Below are 22,814 nucleotides of genomic sequence, written 5' to 3'. Positions count from 1 at the left end.
ACGCCCAAGGCTCAAACGGGTTAACAGGTGGTGCTTCCACAACTGTAATAAAGGTAAAATTGCCGTGCACGCCAGCTTTACCCAGTTTATTGCATCTGGTTAAGTGATGAGCACAAATTGTACATAAACATAATTTTGTATTATAATTCGCAATTACGATGGGAAATCGTAATGTGAAATTTCAGGGAAAATCGTAATTTATTTAGTATGTAAACGTAATCAGGAACCGTAATTTTGCAATTTCACATAATTTCCACCTAATTTCAGGCTGACTTAAGCGGTAAAGGACCACTATCGTGAAAAGTGTAAAATTTAGTACATTTCTTGCAGAGTAAAGTGAACCATAAATTACTTTTCTCCTGAGTTGCTGTCATTTACAGTAATATCTACAGCTAAGAAAAAGAAGGCCCATATGGACAGCACCACTCAAGGGTATAACACTTTATTCAAAAAGTATATATAAATCACACATAATATATAATGACATTAACCCCCCTGGCGTTCCAACAAAATCACCAGGGGGGGCGGCGCAGCACTTTTAAAAAACATTTTTGTGCAGCGGCATCCCCCCACCCCTTCCGATCGCCTCCGGCGATCAGAGCAAACAGGAAATCCCGTTCAGAATATAATATAACAGTATGAAAAAAGTGCTAATGCTAGATAAACAGTGGATAATGGACTGCTAAATAATATCACACAGGAGCAGCCTATAAGGTAAGTGCATACAGAGGAACAAGAGTGTGAAAAAAAAGAAAGGAGATACTTAGCCCAGGAGCATCAATGGAGACAGTGTTTGTAAATTCCCATATTACATGTGTGAATCCTTGTGTTCCGGCCCAGTGAGCAGCAATTATTTATTGCAGCAGGCCTGTTTTTTGGTAGACACTCCCATCCTCAGCTGAACTGTTTTCCCAATTTCTAATTGAGAATCGCTTCCATTTCAACCATGGCAGCTATCATACCTATCATAACTATTTAAATGCTGGAGTGAGGTCACTCATGGCCTGGTCACTCGTGCCATTTCATTCCTCAGTGCCATTTATTACAAAGTGCTTTACAACTTACCAAGAATTCACCCAGGAATTCAAACAGGAGTCAACAGCCACAGGACTTTGCTGGAAAAAACTACTCTGCATTCTCCAATGCCATTGCTAAAAGTGCCACTGCTGGATATATGTTGCACAGCCAAGTAGACTCTGCTTCTTTATTCACACAGGTTTGCTTGCACTAACTGCATATTCATATAAATTGTTTACTGGTTGGAAATTTCCTGGTGATAATCAGAGATACTTACCATGTTTACTGCACTTTTTCTTATGTTCTGCCTGTCTGCAAACATCTACAAGTTGCATTGCTGCATGCATTCCCCCAGTGTACCACACTGCATATTCATTTCACCTGCTCTGCTTTCCTCAGCTTCTCATGAACTGCTAGCTGTCCTGAAATCTCTCCTCCCAGCAGCTTAAAAACCTCACAAACATTTAAATCCCGTTCACATTTGCTTACTCTCTCCCTCCTGCTCTTACTTGCAGCTGGTGATATATCACCTAACCCTGGGCCACAGCCTGCTGCCGGACAAGCATCCCCTGCTCGCCTGCTGCACACACTTCACAGCCCTCTGTCCACAAATAACCTCAACATCCATCCTCGCCCCACCCTTATTTCCATCCATCCCACCCACAAACATATCCTCCCCCTACCCTGCGGTCTCTGGAATGCCAGATCCGTCCACAATAAACTTACAGCAGTCCACGACCTCTTCCTCTCCAAATCCTCGCACTCACTGAGACATGGCTCACCCCCTCTGACTCTGCTGCAGAGGCTGCCTTCACCTACGGTGGGCTTCACCTCAGTCACACCCCCAGACCAGACAACAGGACTGGGGGAGGGGCGGGTCTGCTCATCTCCCCATCCTGCACATTCCGTGTCCTCACTCCACCTCCCTCCCTACAATTCACATCATTTGAGGCCCACACTATCCGCCTCTACAATCCCCTCCCAGCCATTGTTGCGGTCTTATACCGCCCTCCGGGCTCCACACCACAATTTCTTGACAACCTTGCCTCCTGGCTCCCACACATCCTCTCCTCTGACCTCCCCACCATCATCCTCGGGGATTTCAATATTCCCATCGCAACTGCCATTAACGAAGTACTTTTGAAAATAAAGAAAACCCTGAAAATCCCCCATGAGGAGATGAGCTGGTCTAAAACCTGTCGGTTCTGTCGCATTTCAATTACCTACTGTAAGTGACAGCAACATAGGAGAAACATAATTTATGTCTCTTTTTACTCCATGAAAAATGTACTTCTTATTTATATATATTTACATGTACCTTAAATTTTAAGGTACCACATGCCATTGTCACCGAAATTGCTGCGTATATTAAAGAGGAGCAGTCAGCCATGCTATCTCAGAAAAAAAACACATATATAAGTAGATAAATAATTGCTCTACTTATATAACATATGTAATGCACTGCCCACATTTTGATTTTCGTGATTTTTCTTCAGTAAAAAAAAGATAAAATCCTTCTTAGCATTTCCCATTTCAACTGTGGCTATTTTGAAGCCAATCCTGAAGTAATTTCCTCCCTTACTCTCCTCTGCCTGATTTGCCCACCCTTCACTATAGAAAGTGCATTGTCTCAGCATGAGAAATATTGGCCAATCATAGAGAAACAGAGGTGTGGGAGGGGAAAACAGGAGGGAAAGAGGCTTCAGCCAATCAGGCTGCATTAGTTAAGTCTGAGGGGAAGGAGAGAAGCAAAAAAGGAAAACCCAGCATGCCCTGCAACTTTCTTTTTGTGTAACAATTTTTGTGTGTACCAAATAAGAGTCAGTTAAACTGGGAAATGATAATTTATCAACAAGAAAAGTAATAGCGATTTTAACTTTTGGATTGCCCGATTAGCATCTTATTACTTGTTTACCAGATAAAAATAAACAATTGAATTTTGATTTTATGCCCGACAGTTACACTTTAATAAGATTAGTGGGTATAAGACCAAAATAAAGACATTTTCCAAAAATACCTTGTAGTGATCGTTTTTAATCTTAAAAACTACAAGGTCTTTTTTTGTTGTTGTTTTTTACTTATTCCCACAATTCCCCTTAACATACGTAGCAATTTTTGTGACAATAGTCTGCATGGTGACTTTTCTATTGACCATTAAAGTCTGCATGAAATTACATGAAAAATATGCGAAATTAGGAATGGATTAGAATAATCAATTGAATTTCTAAATCGTAATTACGTATGGCCATATTTGCAAAGAATTATGCAACATTTTACGTAATTGTAATTAGTATTATTACTAACATCCTTACATCTGGCCCATGGGAGCTGCATATACTGCCTGCCACAGGGTAGACAGACTCTGCAATACAAGTTAGCATTTGTGGCAAGGATACTTACCAGAGGCCTAGACATGGATGGATTTTCAAAATTTCAGGCAAGTGTGATTCCCCCTGGCTTTTGTCATAATTTACATTTTAACCACTTCACCACTGAGGGGTTTTACCCCTTGAGCACCAGAGCAATTTTCACCTTTCAGTGCTCCTTCCATTTGTCTATAACTTTATTATTACTTATCACAATGAAATTAACTATATCTTGTTTTTTTTCGCCACCAATTAGGCTTTCTTTAGGTGGGACATTATGCCAAGAATGATTTTATTCTAAATGTGTTTTAATGGGAAAACAGGAAAAAATGTGGGGAAAAAAATTATTATTTTTCAGTTTTCGGCCATTATAGTTTTTAAATAATGCATGCTACTGTAATTAAAACCCATGAAATGTATTTGCCCATTTGTCCCGGTTATTACACCGTTTAAATTATGTCCCTATCAAAATGTTTCGTGCCAATATTTTATTTGGAAATAAAGGTGCATTTTTTTCAGTTTTGCGTCCATCCCTATCTACAAGCCCATAGTTTATAAAGTAACAGTGTTATACCCTCTTGACATAAATATTTAAAGAGTTCAGTCCCTAAGGTAACTATTTATGTATTTTTTTTTATTGTAATTTTTTTTTTTTTTTTACAAAAAAAAAATTGGGGGAGTGTGGGAGGTAATGAGTTAATTTATAATGTAAAACTATGTATTTGTATATGAAAAATGCTTTTGGGTGTAGATTTACTATTTGGCCACAAGATGCCACAGTAACTTTTTGTGCATGCGACCTGTAAGCATCGAAAGTACGTTTACAGGAAGTACAATGAGGCTGGGAAACTTTTTTTTTTTCACCAATGATCATGCTGCTTCTCATAGAAGCAGCCGATCATTGCTGGGGGGCTGAGATCAATGAACGGGAACGGTTTTTCCCATTCATTGATCTCCGGGCGAGCGTCCGGCGGCGTGCACAAGCGCAGGAGCGCACGCACGACCGAGCGGGAGTGCGGACAGCGGCGGCAGCAGCGGGGGTGCGTATATCTACGCTCCTGGTGGGGAAAGGGTGTTAAAAGGAGCGTAGATATATGCACCTGTGGTGGTAAAGTGGTTAAGAATACCCATAGACATTACTTATTACAGATAGGATGGTAAACAATCAGATGCCTGCTAATCAACAGCCTCCTATTCTAATCTAATTTGTTTTGTTGAGTTTGCTCAGACAGTTTTCTCTTGATTGTAGGAGGTCTCATGGCTCCTATGACTATTCTACTTTCATAAGAGAAAAATGTCAACACCTTGAGCTTGATTCACTAAGACAAATAGCATGCCTTATCAAAGTTAGCACGCCTTATCAAAGTTAACATGCCTTATCAGAGTAACATAGTGAACGTATGCCTGCTAATTGGCAATGAGGAGAGCTCCACTCGTCCTGCCCCTGAGCCCCTGTGGGTTCGTAGCGCTCGCTATGCTACTCTGATAGGGCATATTAACTTTGATAAGGCGTGCTAACTTTGATAAAGCATGCTATTTGTCTTAGTGAATCAAGCCCCTTGTGTTTCTGTACCTATTCCCTTAAATTATAAGCTTGCAAGGGTGGGGCTCACTTCCCTATAGATTCTTGCAACTGCTGTATTGGACAGCAGTTTTAGGTAATTGTCATTGTTATATTGTACTGCCTCTTTCTTACGCTCCTATGTCTTGTTATTATTTTGAACAGTGCTGTAGGACATGAGGGCACTATATCATCAATAATAATAATAATATTGTCAATGTTTCATCCAAAAGAGGGTATCCTCTATCATAACAACAATGTTCCTATATCCAGGATTTTTAATATTATTAGTAGTAGTGCGCTGCGTAATATGTTGTCGCTTTATAAATACAATAAATAAATACTGTATAGCATCATCTTTTGCTGCGGAGCTCAGGGAGCTGTACAGTGTGAGAAAAACACGGATGCATAATGCAGAGGTGGTAAACAACATAAGTGTGACAGTGACTAATACAGCCACTATCTAAAAAATAGATACATTAACCAGTTACATACAGTATATCTACGCCCCCGGTGACTTTATCTTGGCTTCTGAGGCGTAGAATTATGCATCTCACCTCAATCACCACTGCATGTATTAACATGGCCGCATGATGGTGCACAGATCAGTGAATGGGAATACAGTTCCCATTCACCGATCTAAGTACCTGTGATCAATGACCACCCGCATCAATGAGATGCTGTGGTCATTGATAAAATGAAAGTAAAACATACAAACATTACTTCCTGTTAGTGTACTAACAGTATGCACAGGAAGATAAAGTGGGGGGGACATCTAGTGGCCAAATAGTAAAATTACACTTACATACCTTATAAAAAATAATACCTAAAATAGCCAATTAATTAACCCCTTACCTCCCCTCCCATAGTTGAAATTAAACACTTTTATAAAAATAAAAATAAAAATGTAAAATACATAAATAGTTACCTGGGGGACTCAACTTATTTAATATGTATGTCATGAGGGTATACTGCTGTTATTTTTGCAAATATGGACTTGTAATTAGTGACAGACACAAAACGGAAAAAAATACACCTTTCCAAATAAAATATTGTCACCATACATTGTACTAGGGACATACTTTAAATGTTGTAATAACTGAGACAAATGGGCAAATAAAATGTGTGGGTTTTATCCATAGTAGCACATTTTATTTTAAAACTATAACGTCTGAAAACTGAGAAATAATGATTTTTTTTTTCTTATTATTCCCATTAAAATGCATTTGGAATAAAATAATTCTTAGCAAAACTTCCCACCCAAAGAAAGCCTAATTGTGGTGAAAAAAACAAGATATAGATACTTTTGTTGAGATAAGTTGTGATAATGTTATTGGCAAGTGAAAGGGAGGAGTATTAAAATGTTAAAATTGCTCTGGTTCATAAGGGGAAAAACCCCTCAGTGGTGAACTGGTTAATTACAAGAAACGGTAATGGAGAGAATCATGCTCTTATGAGCTTAAAATCGAAAGGTTCATTGCAGTTTTGAGGAACTAGAGATAAGTGTAGTTCTAAAAAAAATGACTTATTTAGGGTTGTTTCATGCTTCAGGTCAAATCTCAAAATTTCCTATGTATACTAATAAGACTACAGCCAGTATTAGGCAGAGTCGATCATTCTTATCAAATTTGCTTGAGAGGTTAAAGCACGCCTGAAAAGAGAGGGATATGGACCCTAACATATTTATTTCCTTTTAAACAATGCAGATTGCCTGACCGTCCTGCTGATCCTCTGCCTCTAACACTTTTAGCCATAGACTCTGAACAAGCATGCAAATCAGATGTTTTTGACTGAAGTCTGACAAGATTAGCTTCATGCTTGTTTCAGGTGTGTGATTCAGACACTACTACAACCAAAGAGATCAGCAGGACAGCCAGGCAACTGGCAGGCAGTGTTTAAAGAGAAACTCCAACCAAGAATTGAACTTTTTCCCAATCAGTAGCTGATACCCCATTTTACATGAGAAAGACAATGATTTTCACAAACAGACCATCAGGGGGCGCTGTGTGACTGATTTTGTGCTGAAACCCCTCCCACAAGAGGCTCTGAAGACCGCGGTACTGCTGGCAAACAGCCACAATGTAACAATGTTCAGAGACAGGAAATAGCTGTTATTAGCTGTCTAACAGACAGAGCAGCTAGAAACAGCTAAATAACCTGCCCACAGTAACAATGTCACCATGTAATAAATGTCAGAATGTTAATCTGGGAGAGGAAAGATTTTACAATGAGCAAACACTGACTAAATCATTTATACATAATTATGGTAAAAAATGAAGCACTTTTTTTACTACATTATTTTCACTGGAGTTCCTCTTTAAAAATAAATAAACATGGCAGCCGCCATAGCACTCTAAGTTCAGGTGTACTTTAAGCAACAACAATTCTGGCAATGTGTTGATTAGCCCAACCCAGACTGCAGATTCGGGATTAGAAAATCAACACTTCTAGCAGGTGATACATTTAGCTAACAACCAACGTAAATATTCATTGATTTACTACCCCATCTTCCTGGATGAACAAAATTAACTTGTTTGCACTAGCAATGAATGCATAGCTGTATTATATGCATCATCAAGCAGTAAATCTATTGACAGATGCCAATGAGATACCAAGGGAACTTACTGTAGTCAAATTCTGTGGGGGTGGCAGGTTGATGAAGACTTGCCAGTTATTTTTTCAGTTGTAAATTATCAACTGATGATACTATCATGCCATCATCAGCCTAACTGGCTCGTCAACATAATTGGCTACTCATTCTAACTATACTACTCATTCATAGTTTGTACTAATAAATGCCAAACAGACTAAAACAGCTATCCACAAGTTTGAATAAATAGATCTGTAAATTTCAGGCTGTGCGTGTATAAATTATTTGGGTACTTATGTATTAAGCCATCTAACAGAATGGCTTTTCTGCTTGACAAGCTTAGAAAGTGTATGTTGTGATTTAACAGCAGCTGATTCATCAAGAATCAGAGGTTTCCCATTTCCTTCAGTGGTCTCCTTTCTGTTTGTCTGCCAAAATTAAAATGTCCCCTGAAGCTAATGAAGACAGAGGTGTTTGGGGAAGCAGTAAGAAAAGCTTGTCAGATAAGAGTGGGACTTCCCAGATACAGCCGCCATTCAGAAGTGACTGAAATGAAGAAAGGAAAGATCCCCGCCAGCAGGGCGGCCACACACAGGGGCAAACTGGCATTTTCAGCAGGAGTTTAACCCACTTTTCTCCTACAACAAAATGGAGTGGAGCAGCTAATTTGTGATGAATCAGCTGCTCAGGAAACAACAGTATACAATTTTGCAGCTTGACAACATAGAGGCCTTTCGGTTGGATGGCTTAATACGTAAATATCACTATTTGTATTTGATACATACGGGCATAAGGGAATGAGCTGCATTGCAAATACACATCCTCCATTGGCAAGGTTATCTCCTCCATGGGTTTTAACTATCATCTGTATGCAGATGACACCAAGATCTACCTCCACATCCCTGACCTATCCACCACTACCATGGACAAGGTCTCCTCCTGCCTATCAGCCATCTCCTCCTGGATGTCCGCTAAGTTCCTGAAACTAAATCTAGACAAAACGGATTTTATGATCTTCCCACCCTGCCCATGCCTAAACCTCCCAGATGTGCATGTCACTGTTAACCACACTACCATTCGCCCTACCTCTCAAGCCCGCTGTCTGGGTATCACCCTGGACTCCGCACTCTTCTTCACTCCCCACATCCAAAAACCTTACAAAGTCCTGTAACTTTCACCTCCGTAACATCTGCAAGATCCACCCTTTCCTGACCTCTGCCACCACCAAACTCCTCATCCATGCCCTCATAATTTCCCACCTTGACTACTGTAATGCCCTTCTGTCTGGTCTCCCTAGGACCCGAATTACCCCGCTGCAGTCCATCATGAATGCGGAAGCCAGAATTATTCACTCCTCCCATCGCTCCACCACGGCGGCTCCCCTCTGTCAGTCCCTCCACTGGCTTCCTATCCAGTCCAGAATCAGATTCAAGATACTGTGCCTGACTTACAAAACTGTCCACAAAACCTGTCCAACCTACATTTCCGATCTCACTCATGCTGGGTACACACGTTGAGATTTCCCGCTCGATTCGCGGGATCGAACGGATCGATTCGATTATTTCAAACATGCTCGATTGGATTTCGATCGTTTTTTTCATGTTGAGTATGCAAAATCGATGGCAGGAACCATCGAAATCCAATCGAGCATGTTTGAAATAATCAAATTGATCCGCGAATCGAGTGGTAAATCTCAACGTGTGTACCCAGCATCAGAGGTACACACCTAGCTGCTCACTCCTCCAATGAACTTTTCCTGACCGCCCCCTGCATCACCCAGTCCCATGCACGCCTCCAGGACTTCTCAAGAGCTGCACCAACACTATGGAACTTCCTACCTCCACCCATAAGGGCAGCCCTCTCCTTCAACATCTTCAAGAAGGTCCTCAAAACTCACCTTTTTACTCTGGCCTACCACCCCTCACAAGTGCTCTAAACCCACAGCTGAACTCTGGTCCCCTACCTTTCGTGTCCCTACCTCTCCCTCTAGATTGTAAGCCTTCAGGCAGGGTCCTCCTCTTTTTGTGTCCTACCTGATCATGCACCTGCATTACTGTGCACCCATCCTATGGACCTGAGTGAACTCGACTTGCCTAATCTCCATGATCCATGATTTGCGGTTCGCATATACAAAACGCATATACGTTTTCGTGAGCATTTTTCCATGCGTTTTTATATTTCCATTTATGCAAATCACTAGGAAGACAACAGGAAGCGGAGAAACAGGAAAACAAAAATTGGGGGGGGGGGACGCATATAAAAACACATGAAAAACGGATACTATTGCGTTCCCATTGATTTTCATTATGTGTGTTTTTGATGCGTCTATGAATATCATGCAAGAAAACCAGCGTTTTTAAAAATGCAAGGTTTGAAAACGCACATAAAATGCATATGTGTTTTTTTATATGCGTTTTTCCCTGCGGCCCATAGACTTTCACTAGCAGCAAAAATGCAGCATTTTACGTAACGCTAGCGTTTCTGCTATGTGTGCACCCAGCCTGAAGCCCGACTGAATTAGCAACATGCTTGTTCTAGGTGCTTGATTCAGAAACTACAGCAGCCAAAGATATCAGCAGGAAGCCGGGCATCTGGTATTGTATTTGGAAATAAATATGGCAGTCTCCATAAGTTCAGATGTCCTTTAAGGTGCAAAACAAGAGAAGTGTTGGATTTAGAAATAGTGCAGACTGCTGAGAGACTATCACAGAGGCAGAAAAATTAATACTTCAGCATGTTTGCTCTATAAACAGATGCTAGGGGAGAACGTTAGGCAAATGAGTAATGGCTAAGTTAGGTATTATGGTGGCTAAATGACTAACACTCTTGCCTTGTAGGAATGGAGTTCTAGAATTGATTTCCAGTCATTCATTATATCAGCAGCATGGAGATTGCATGTTTTCATAGGGACATATACCAAAACATAGTAGTAAATCAATTCCCCCATAAAACTCCTGAAAATTGGCCAGAGAGGACATTAAACTATGATTAGAATTAGATTGTAAGCTCCGTAAAACGCTGTGGAACTTTTCCTATACTGTATAAATGCTTAATTATAATTCTTATAATAATGAATTATTTATTCAGTGTGCTTTATAAGCTGTAAAATGTCACTGCTATAGCAATGCATAATAATAGTACAGAATTACTAACGAGTTCAAGGAAAAACCAATGTCCACATTCTCAAGCATCTTATTTTGAACTTTAGTGAGAACACAACAGTAATTACATGAATACCTAGAATCAACATCTTTTCCTGGCATTGAGTCATGAGATTACAACCCATAATCGTGGCATGGAGGCCCTTTGAATGCTTTGCATTTTTACCATTATGCAAAGGGAAGGGTTCTACAGCTTCACTGAGAGAATCAGACAGACTCTGCAGATAAATATAGATTGGGAAGATTGGGATGTTTCCCTATAATAGGAGCAGTGCTTTTGCAAATACTTGATTTGATCACTTGTCCAGCTTTCCCTCCTCTATAATGACCTTTACAGTAACACTGAAGCAATCTGTAAAAAAAGGCAGATACTCACCTTTGGAGAGGGAAGGCTCTAAATCCCATAGAGCCTTACCGGTCTTCGCTCCATGTCCTTGGTCCCCCACGGTTATCCCTCCCCGCCTCCATTGAAGCTATTTGACCAATTGGTCAAATATGTCTTTGGGGATCCTCAGAGTGCTTCGGAGGCACTCGGATCTCTGAGTGCTTCTAAATACGGGTGGTTCCAAGCGTGCACTTCCCCATGCACAGTACACAGCTGCCCATCTTTGGTAGCACTCGTGGACACGAGTGCTTCGTGGACTCCCGGAGGTGGCAAATTTGAAGGACTGACAGCAGAGGAACTAGGACACTGAGAGAGGACTAGGAAGGCTTTATGAGATCCAGAGCCTTCCCTCTCTATAGGTGGCTATATTCATTTTTTTTTTCACAAATCACTTCAGATTAGCTTTGCTCAATTTGTATTATAATATTATAGGGTGTATTAAGAACATAAGATTTTTGGTTGGGCATTTAGGATTGGAAGGTGTAATGGTCCGCTCAGCTGGCTGCACAGGCAGACAGCTGTTTGACCATTCCTTATGTTTGAGAGATGCAGGTCTCTGGAAAAGAGACCTGGCTTCATCTTGCAACTTTCAGAGTTGTTTTGCTGAGGGATTTGCATACATGCAAATTGCCCAGCTGTCTCGTTTGAGGACTGGCGGTATAAAAGCCTTCTGCTGACCAGCCTTCTGCTGGTCATAACGGTTTGTTAAATCACTCCTGGAGTGTCAGCCTTCCCTGTTGGATTGTTATAGTTAGCTTAGAGTAATTATGGGGACTGCACTAGGCAGCTTCTCTAGTGCAGTTAGCCTGTTTATCTGTTTTGTCTATGTTGCTTCTCTGCTGTGATTGTCCTGTCGCCAACGGTGGTCGATAGGAAATCGTCCTGTCTTGCTTGGATCGCACTAGCCCCTAGCGGTAGCAGCTGTGGATCCTTCTGATCTGTGATCCTGTCCCTGAACCCTGATCGCACTCGCTCTGGCGGTAAGAGCAGTGGATCTCTCCTATCCTGTCCCTGAACTTGGATCGCACTCGCTCTGGCGGAAAGAGCAGTGGATCCTGCTAGCTCTGTTGCTTTACCCGGATCGCACTCGCTCTGGCGGTAAGAGCAGTGGATCTTTCCTATCCTGTTTCCCGTTCATCTGTCTGTCTTGTCTGATACAAATGCTTGCTGTAGGCTCGGTGAGGTAACCGTTAAGCAAGCGCTCGCGTTCTCTGTTTCGTGTTTGTGTGGCGGGGGTTAGTTAGGCGTGCTTGTCTCTGTTGTGCTTAACACGTGGAGACCGCGCTGTAAACGCGTTCGCTGTTGCGAATGAGTGCGGTGTTTGCGTTTAGTTAGCGTTTGTTATTTTCCTCATCTTCTCATTGTATGATTTGCTGTGCCTTTGCTACTCTCGTGCCCTTTCTTGCTTAAGCCTTGTGTCACCTCTGGCAATCGCCTCTCTCGCGATTGCGTTCCTACTTTGTTTCTGCTGTTGTGTGTGCACCGTCGTGGGTTGGTGACTAGATTGGTGCACATACATACATTCTGTCCCTGTGCTCATTCTCATTCGCAATCGCTTCTCTTGCGATTGCGTTCTCACTTGGTTTCCTCTGTTGTGTGTCCACCGTCGCAGGTTGGCGGCTAGATTGGTGGACATACATATATCTCTCATCTGTGCTTATTCAGTCTTGTGTCGCTGTTAGCAATCGCCATCTCTTGCGATTGCCTTCTCACCTGATCTTCATGGTTGTGTGTTCATCGTCGCAGGGTGGCGACTAGATTGGTGGACACACATACACTCTGTCGCTTTACTCTCTCTCTGCAAGGGCTATCTTGCCCTGCGTTTCTTCCCTTCGTACAAATACTGTCTGGCGTCTGTGGCAGGGCAGAGGATCTGTTCCTCTGCACTCCACAGCTCCATCTGCCGACAGGAATTTCCCTCTACAGGTGCATTGCACCTTTTGCTGGGTTCTCTCAAATTATACGCTTGTGGAGGATTTCCGCAGTGGTCAGCGCACGTCCTGTGCGCTGACCACGGAGAGAATTCCACAATCGTTACAGTAGGACTATTCTTCTAAAGTCTTGGGTTAATACTGGATGTTAGTCCATGTCTAAGCAATAAGGGCTACAAAAACCCATTGGAATTAAGCTATTTATGTAAAGTGCATAACTACAGATCATGGAGACCTCAATAAAACTTTGATGTGACTTCTGCCTCACCTTGTGTTGGATCCCATCGACCTTGGTCATGTAATAAGTTGGGCCAGAATGATCCCTTTCCATAATAGAGTGCCACCCATCAAATGGTGGTTACAACAACACGCACTATGGAGGGTGGCCCCGTATCAAAAGAAGAATGTTAAGTAGTTGTGGCCTTACACGGCACCAACCCACCTGAGGTTCCAGGAGCTACTTCTACAGTAGTTGAACCACTGATTCGTGTAACTTCTTATCTAAATAAAATTATAAAGATGAATTTATATAGTGCTGATCATTTCTAACTCACTTTACTTTATGTGATACTTTATTTAACTTACTGACCCTAAAAAGGGACAGACTAACCAGACTAACTGGTTAGTCTGTCCCTCTCTGTGTTACAAGCCCTACTCCATAGAGCCAAATTAATCCATGTCATGCACTGATGAGGATCAAACAATCCGAAACAGTCTGTATGCATGTTGGATTATTATGGCTCTGTACAAATTAACAAGCTGACACATCATTGCATTCCAGCGGTTCTGGAGGTGTGCTTCTAAGGGTACAATGGTTAATTTGCATATATTCAGCAGTGATGCCTTGAGAGACATCTCAAGCTCACTCCAACCTGAATTATTGCAAATTCTTTCTATTTTAAGAAAGCAAACTTTTGTTTTTCTTGACCCTAAAAAGAGATCACTGTTTAATGTCCCCACTATAATCATAGTCTAATTTTTTGGGGGGAGGCAAGTAGCCTATCAGTATATTTTTTAAATATGGAAGTATACAAGAAACATGCGGAGATCATACAAACTCCATTGAAACAGTTTCAAGGGTAGGAAGGTGAGAATGCTAGCCTCTAAGCCCACTATATTGCTCAAAAGAAGCAGCTTGTAAGAGCAGATATCACTTTTCACTGAAGTTTGTGTGTTTGGAGTGAAGTAGATAGTTTCAGCACTCTGACACTGCCTGCATAACGTTCATCCAATCCTTCCTGAGTGGTATTCATTAAAGATGGTTGACATCATGACATCATCTATGACTGTCTGGCTTGGCTCCTGCTCAGTACTAGAAAAGGTGAGACTGCAGTGCATCACCCGAACAGTGGTAAGAATAATTGGCTGTAGCTTGCCTTCCCTGCGGGATCTTTATGCTAGCAGGTGCAGAAAGAGAGCGACCAAGATTGCCTTGGACTCCTCTCTCCCTGCCCACTCCATCTTCCAGCTTATACCTTCAGCAGTAAGATTCCGGTCAATCGCAATAAAAAATTCTAGACACAGGAACAGCTACATCTCCTAGGACTTGAAAGCATTACGGCAGCACAGAACTGAAAATTAACACTTCTCACTCTGTTGACTGCCACTAGAACTTACATACTGTCCTTGACTTGTAATATACTGTATATACTGTCTGTCCTTGTAATGTTTTGTTTGTGTCTGCCAAGACAAATTCCTTATTTGACAAACGTACTTGTCCAAATAAATTGATTCTGATTTTGATTCTGGTTAATGAGGTAATGGTGAGAAAATGGTCAGAAAGAGGTTACTGGAGATGTGGAACCCCAAGCCCTACATAGAAGGGTCTCTGGTCAGAGATCAAATCTGTTGTCAGGCTTAATTTGGATCCTGATTTGAAGGTCGATGCAGTAATGGCCTTTTTTGGTGAGACTGGAAGGACAAAAATAGATCTGAGAAAGTAATTGTATATTCTATATTCTCTCTTTGAGGGCAAGGAAGTTAGGCAGAGAATCAGCAGCCCAGCCAGTTAACGTGCATTGTTTAAATATGTCAGCATCCATATCTCTCTCACTTCAGGTGTGCTTTAACCCTCCTGGCAGTCTATTAAAAACCGCCAGGGGGCAGCACAGCAGTTTTAAATTTTTTTATTTTTTTTTTAAATCATGTAGCGAGCCCTGTGCAGCGGTATCCCCCCACCCGCTTCGATCGCCTCCGGCGATCTCTGATCAGGAAATCCCATTCTTCCTGGAGGGCTTCCCCTGTTGCCATGGTGATGGGCGGGGTGGCGTCATCGACGTCGTGACGTCATTGGGAGTCCCGATCCACTCCTCGGCGCTGCCTGGCACTGATTGGCCAGGCAGCGCACGGGGTCTGGGGGGGGGGGGCACGGCACGGCGAGCGGCAGCCAGCGGAGGGCACATGCAGCTAGCAAAGTGCTAGCTGCATGTTGCAAGAAAAAAATTGTGCAAATCGACCCAGCAGGGCCTGAGAAATCCTCCTGCGCGGCATAGCCCGAGCTCAGCTTGGGCTTACCGCCAGGAAGGTTAAACTAATTGATTAGGGGGCAGACTACAATTAATATTATAAAAATGTATCATATAAGTTTGCGCAAACAATTATATTAAGAACACTTACTGCACCTAGAGAATACTGCACTTCCTGTCCCCTAGCGGATATTATTCAAGGCTGGTGCCACAGTCCTGAATATTAATGAAAGATCTCTCAACATATCATTATTGATTGATTAATTAATTAGCTTGCTTACAGTAAACACATTATGCACAGCCGTACTGGGACCTCCACGATCCAGGAATAAATAGCTCCTAAATAGCAATAACAGAAGTAAGATAGCTTCTAGACAGATGACAATATTTAAATGCTAATAACTGTGCCAACTATGACTCATGGATCACTAATTGCTGCAACATAGATCCCAGGTGAACAATAGACCATTTGAAATACAGCCCTGAGTACTCAATAGCAAACATTTAGACTTGAGACTGTATTGGCATTTCTCAACAAGCATGCACGTTGCATGCACCAGTGTAACAAACATGGAAGAGACAGCTGCGGTGAACAGTGATACCACCGCAGCTGCCTCCGTCTCCCTGCCTGGCGTTCTATCCGGGCCTCGGGCGTCTAGCACGCCGAGGACGGGTTTGTCAGCAGCACATAGGGTTGCATTGTCGCGTGCGCATGCACAGACGGGACCTTTATGCAGGGAGGAGGCGCGTCAGCTGACCGGCCGGTCGGCTGACGTCAGAGGAGACTCTCGCCACTCCTCATTGGTTGATGGGAGTGGGCGTGCTGAAGGGGTCTCCTCTGCTTCTTAAGCTTTGCTGATTCACTCGCAACTTGTCTGCTGTTGCGAATACTTCGTGTTAGCGCTCAGACCTTAGATAGATCCGGTGTCCTTTGATCCGGGAGGAAACCGGGGATTTCACACAGTGATAGGATTTGTTTGATAGCTATAATTATAATCGGAATACTGTTTATTATCTGTGTATGACTCTTGCTCGTTCTGACTATTCTTACTCTCAGTGATTCTGTACTTCTGCCCCTCTGATCTTGCTGCCGACTCTGCCTGTTAAAACCTTCTTGCCTTTACCTTCTGATTTTGTACTGTATCTGTCTGTCTGTTGCCAACTCGATTAGTCTGACCACTCTACTCTCACCAGAGGGCCCTTGTCTCTGGTGAGGGGCTCTGTACTGTTAGTGCCCACCAGCTCCTCTGGTGAGGTACAGCTAAACCTAACAGTACTACTGTTGCACCAAGCACTATACTTTGCTATCACGTTAGCTGCTGGTATACTTGTATTATTGGTGATTCTGCAGATCACCATATAATCAGGTATATATCTGCATTATAGGTGATACTGCAGATCACCTAATAATCAGAACTCTGTTACTTGCTGACACATATCGTTACAACCAGTTAATCGTTGTATTTGACAGTACTTAAAGTGGTCTGAAAGCCAGCATTTCTACTTTGCTCTAAAAGATTCCTCACAGCTTGAAAGCTACTATCCCAGAATTTTTTTTAGTAGAACATCACTGAAATGCTTAAACAAAAGCACTTTGTCCTGCTATTCAGCTTCAATCCGCATCCAAACTGTAGATAACAGTATCTTTGTTTACATTCTAATGTTGTTACAATGTGTGTAAACACTGTGTAACAAGAGGAAAGGAGCTCTCTGTGCTTCAGACACACACACGCAGTTCAGAAAAGCTCATTAGAAGATGTTAATATATAATAAAAAGCAGTTTGAATAAAATGCAATGCCAGCTTTCAGGTTACAATAAACTACACTTTGAAAACTTGTAATTTGTAAACAGACAATATTACGTATGCACAAAAGCAAATATGATAACTGTATGAGTAATAAAAAGTAGGAAAACACATTTTTATTGAATGTTATGTCGGAGTTTCAGACCACTTTAAGTACCAAAAGTCGTTCATCACTAATTGATGTTCTACATAAGTATAGTACCATAAAATATCCAAACAGGATGCAGTTGAAGACATATTTTATGGAAGTTCTGCCGACGTTTGATGTTGTGATATATTAATGAGCAGATCTCGGTTGAGGTAAGATAGCCATAGATTTAGAGGATATATCAGTCCTGCTCACAATAAAGTCTCTTCACAGTAGAAGCATACTAACTGTTATGCAAAGGCTCCAGGTGATAGACAGATGACCCAATCGCAGTCACCGTCCATAGAATCTCAATCCTCTAATGCATTTAAGTACCATTTCCACTATGTATAGTACTTAAAGTACCCCATGAACCAAATTTCCCCTATCCTACTTTTAATTCTGATTTATGTGTGACATATGTCACAGCACCATCCACGCCTTCCAGTGCCCCCTGTGGCCTCCGCTCTGCTCAGTGGTAATCTCCATCTGTGCATAACATTAAATATGGGCGGGGCGGAAATGGCAGTTCCTCTCCCCTAGCCCATCCCTAGGGACGTCACTCTCTGCTGATGGTTCCCGACATCATTGTGTATTACATTACCATTACAGCACACAGAGCAGGAGAGCTGCGGCTTGTGTGGGCTTAGGGATATCGAGCTCAGAACGATAGTGCACTGATATCAGTTATCGTTTTGACCTTCATCTCCCTAACAGCTCTCCTGCACTGTGTGCCATTACATACAGTGATGTCGGGAACCATTGTAACTAATTCTAATCAATTAAAAAAAAACCTGAACTTGTGCTTTAAAAGATTCAACCATGCAAAAAAATTAACATTTAAAATAAAAAATGGCCATTCTAGTCCAAAAAGAATAAATTAATGTCTCTATGAAGTGCTTAAAGGGCAACTATCGCAAAACATTGTAAAATAAAAAATACTTAATTTCCCAGGTAATTTATAGTGCATTTTAATATTTCCCAGATTAAAATGCACTATAAATTACCTTTTTACTATGTCACTGTCACTTACAATAGGTAGCAAAAATCTGACAGATTTTGAACTAGTCCATCTCCTTATGAGGGATACTAAGATATTTCTGTATTTATAAAAGTACTTGATGAATGCTAAGGCCAGTTGCCAAAATTGTGTGCACATGAGGCTGGCTGGCATCTTTGTATAGATCCTTTCCAGGGAGTGCTTTTGTAAAGAATAGAGGTAATGCAGAGAATCCCCCATGAGGAGATGTACTAGTCAGATCTGTCAGATCCTACTGTAAGCAACAGCAGCAAAAAGAAAACAAAAATGATTATGCATTTTATTTTGGGAGAAATGTAGTTCTTATATCTATGTATTAGTGGCCCTTTAATGAACTATATCAGAAATGAGCAATTATTAGAGAAAATGGATAATCAAGTATCAGTAATGAGGTGTTTCATATCATAAGTGGTCCAAGTTATTTATGTTTCTTCTGACACAATACAAACTATACAAAAAGAAAAAAAAATGTTGCAATTAAATAAAATCAATGTCCAAAGTTGAAAGCACTAAAACACATTACTGTCTGCATTTCCTATTAGAGGGTACACAGGTCTGCTTCCAAAGCCAGGATAATATATAATGTAACAGACCTGGCTTGGACTGCACATTGATTTGCTGTTGTAAACAGCGCCGTTCTTCTACATAGTGAATGTTACCATAAGGAATTGAAGTTCTACGCTGCCTGTAAACTAACTCTACTGGCCAAACTATATAAGCTTTAGGGAAATCTAATCGCAATTATAGGTGATAAAGGTCATTGCTCATTTCCTCCTTGTTTCATGTTTTATTAACTGGCTTACGGCTTAAACGATTTAGCATCAATTCAATTTACAGTATTCTTATTGTTTCTTACTTTACTTTATGATTGACAATAAATATAAGGCTTTGGCCAAAGACGTAACTTATGGCTTTCTGATCTTGTGGATGAGAAACTTTCCAACTCCTATAGCTGAAGGGGGAATGGTTCAATACTATGACTACATAATAGGTTGTCCTCTAACATCTTGTTTCTCAACACATGGTATGCATACCACAATGCCATATGTACTTTAGTAGGGCCCAGGGGTACTTGAACATGTCATAGTCAATACATTATACAGCAAAGTCCCTAGAATCTGGCACCGGCTATATGTGCTTGCCAGTTGCTTGAGCAAACAGCCAAAAAAGCACAACCCCCCCACAGCTTAAAATACTCCCCATTTGACCAGCGCATCTTCTAACCTTTCTGTAGCTCCTAGCAACTTTCTGGGGTCCTCCGTGTATGGGGCTGAAGGCTCAGTGAGTATTTTATGGCCTGCGAATCCCCCCCCCCCCCCCCCCCCCCCCCCCCCAAAAAAAAAACAAAGCACATTTCCGGTATCAGAAAAAAAAGGCTCCGGCTGAGGGTGGATGAAAAGGGCACCGCCATAGACTCTAATGCAATTATTGTGAATACGGCCAAAATAGCAGAAAAAAGGGAACCGCAATAAATATCTTTAATAGCATTAGAAAGTTAAAGTTTTTGAAGTATGTTGTCGTTTTAGAAGCTTGCAACGTTATATTTTTTATCATATTATTTCGTTTGAATGTACAAATTTTACGTTATCAAAGATATTATTGTTTCTATGTGTAAAAGTGTGTTTCTGTAGAGGTATTGGTTAGAGTTAGGCACCACCCGGGCGGCAGATGGTTTTAGGCAACACCAGGGGAAGTAGGGTTAGGCACCACCGGAGGGGGTTAGGGTTAGGCCCCTCCGGGGAGGTGGTTAGGATTAGGCACCACTGGAGGGGTGGTTAAGGTTAGGCACCACCAGGGGAGGGTTCTGTGTGAGAGTAGGGTTAGGTTAAGCTGTATTGTTGAATTACATAACAATTTTTAACATTAATATATTTTCTTTATTATTTCTTGTCTGTTTTTACAACAGTATTTATCGTAGCAAAGAAATGAACAGCGCTACTTAAAAACAGATGAGTGCTTACCTGCAAAAAAGTGCACACCCCACTCATGGGATTCAAATACACAATGAGCACACACATGACCTGTCTACCACTTGGAGGATGTTAGTTTCACTAACAATTTGCAATTTGTTAGGTACTTGTCCCTCCCACTGTCGAAGAAGTCTTTCCTCCATGGGAGGGGACCTAACACTAACTAAAACCTACCTATGCATATGCATAGCCTGGGCGCGCTACCAGTAAAATTAAGAATTGCGCAGAAAAAGTGGGATCAGCGCATCACCAGGCCGCCTCTGAATGGCCTCAGCTCAGAGATGCGCTGAGCCCCCCCCAGGAACTACGAACGCACCTTGAACCAAACAGAGGCTCTGCATATACACCAAAGAAAAACTAACAAGTGGGAGCAGCTGACCAGAATTAAATCAAACATAGCAAAGAAATGAACAGCGCTACTTAAAAACAGATGAGTGCTTACCTGCAAAAAAGTGCACACCCCACTCATGGGATTCAAATACACAATGAGCACACACATGACCTGTCTACCACTTGGAGGATGTTAGTTTCACTAACAATTTGCAATTTGTTAGGTACTTGTCCCTCCCACTGTCGAAGAAGTCTTTCCTCCATGGGAGGGGACCTAACACTAACTAAAACCTACCTATGCATATGCATAGCCTGGGCGCGCTACCAGTAAAATTAAGAATTGCGCAGAAAAAGTGGGATCAGCGCATCACCAGGCCGCCTCTGAATGGCCTCAGCTCAGAGATGCGCTGAGCCCCCCCAGGAACTACGAACGCACCTTGAACCAAACAGAGGCTCAGCATATACACCAAAGAAAAACTAACAAGTGGGAGCAGCTGACCAGAATTAAATCAAACATAGCAAAGAAATGAACAGCGCTACTTAAAAACAGATGAGTGCTTACCTGCAAAAAAGTGCACACCCCACTCATGGGATTCAAATACACAATGAGCACACACATGACCTGTCTACCACTTGGAGGATGTTAGTTTCACTAACAATTTGCAATTTGTTAGGTACTTGTCCCTCCCACTGTCGAAGAAGTCTTTCCTCCATGGGAGGGGACCTAACACTAACTAAAACCTACCTATGCATATGCATAGCCTGGGCGCGCTACCAGTAAAATTAAGAATTGTGGTAGACAGGTCATGTGTGTGCTCATTGTGTATTTGAATCCCATGAGTGGGGTGTGCACTTTTTTGCAGGTAAGCACTCATCTGTTTTTAAGTAGCGCTGTTCATTTCTTTGCTATGTTTGATTTAATTCTGGTCAGCTGCTCCCACTTGTTAGTTTTTCTTTGGTGTATATGCAGAGCCTCTGTTTGGTTCAAGGTGCGTTCGTAGTTCCTGGGGGGGCTCAGCGCATCTCTGAGCTGAGGCCATTCAGAGGCGGCCTGGTGATGCGCTGATCCCACTTTTTCTGCGCAATTCTTAATTTTACTGGTAGCGCGCCCAGGCTATGCATATGCATAGGTAGGTTTTATTTAGTGTTAGGTCCACTCCCATGGAGGAAAGACTTCTTCGACAGTGGGAGGGACAAGTACCTAACAAATTGCAAATTGTTAGTGAAACTAACATCCTCCAAGTGGTAGACAGGTCATGTGTGTGCTCATTGTGTATTTGAATCCCATGAGTGGGGTGTGCACTTTTTTGCAGGTAAGCACTCATCTGTTTTTAAGTAGCGCTGTTCATTTCTTTGCTATGTTTGATTTAATTCTGGTCAGCTGCTCCCACTTGTTAGTTTTTCTTTGGTGTATATGCAGAGCCTCTGTTTGGTTCAAGGTGCGTTCGTAGTTCCTGGGGGGGCTCAGCGCATCTCTGAGCTGAGGCCATTCAGAGGCGGCCTGGTGATGCGCTGATCCCACTTTTTCTGCGCAATTCTTAATTTTACTGGTAGCGCGCCCAGGCTATGCATATGCATAGGTAGGTTTTAGTTAGTGTTAGGTCCCCTCCCATGGAGGAAAGACTTCTTCGACAGTGGGAGGGACAAGTACCTAACAAATTGCAAATTGTTAGTGAAACTAACATCCTCCAAGTGGTAGACAGGTCATGTGTGTGCTCATTGTGTATTTGAATCCCATGAGTGGGGTGTGCACTTTTTTGCAGGTAAGCACTCATCTGTTTTTAAGTAGCGCTGTTCATTTCTTTGCTATGTTTGATTTAATTCTGGTCAGCTGCTCCCACTTGTTAGTTTTTCTGTGGTGTATATGCAGAGCCTCTGTTTGGTTCAAGGTGCGTTCGTAGTTCCTGGGGGGGCTCAGCGCATCTCTGAGCTGAGGCCATTCAGAGGCGGCCTGGTGATGCGCTGATCCCACTTTTTCTGCGCAAACAGTATTTATCGTTAACCAAGTTTGACAATGTTGTTTATCGTTATCAGATTTTATTATTCACCAGAGCCATTTCGTTATCC

The 22,814-nt window shown here is 42.0% G+C and overlaps 1 protein-coding gene across 4 annotated transcripts in view; it reads right to left on the bottom strand.

Moving 5' to 3' along the window:
* DNAJC5B (DnaJ heat shock protein family (Hsp40) member C5 beta) overlaps positions 1-22,814 on the bottom strand; it is a 346,166-nt gene that overhangs the window by 83,493 nt on the left and 239,859 nt on the right. The window contains exon 1 of one of the 4 annotated variants that reach the window (XM_068237447.1): positions 7,570-7,652. The exons of the other annotated variants lie outside the window; for them this stretch is intronic. The gene's annotated coding sequence lies outside the window, so the exon portion shown is untranslated. Of the gene's footprint in view, positions 1-7,569; positions 7,653-22,814 lie in introns of those variants that run through there. 4 annotated transcript variants of the gene reach the window in all.

Source organism: Hyperolius riggenbachi, chromosome 5, assembly GCF_040937935.1.
Source record: "Hyperolius riggenbachi isolate aHypRig1 chromosome 5, aHypRig1.pri, whole genome shotgun sequence".
Taxonomy (NCBI): Eukaryota; Metazoa; Chordata; class Amphibia; order Anura; family Hyperoliidae; genus Hyperolius; species Hyperolius riggenbachi.
The sequence above is the reverse complement of the archived record's forward strand: the minus strand, read 5'-3'. Positions and strand labels throughout refer to the sequence as shown.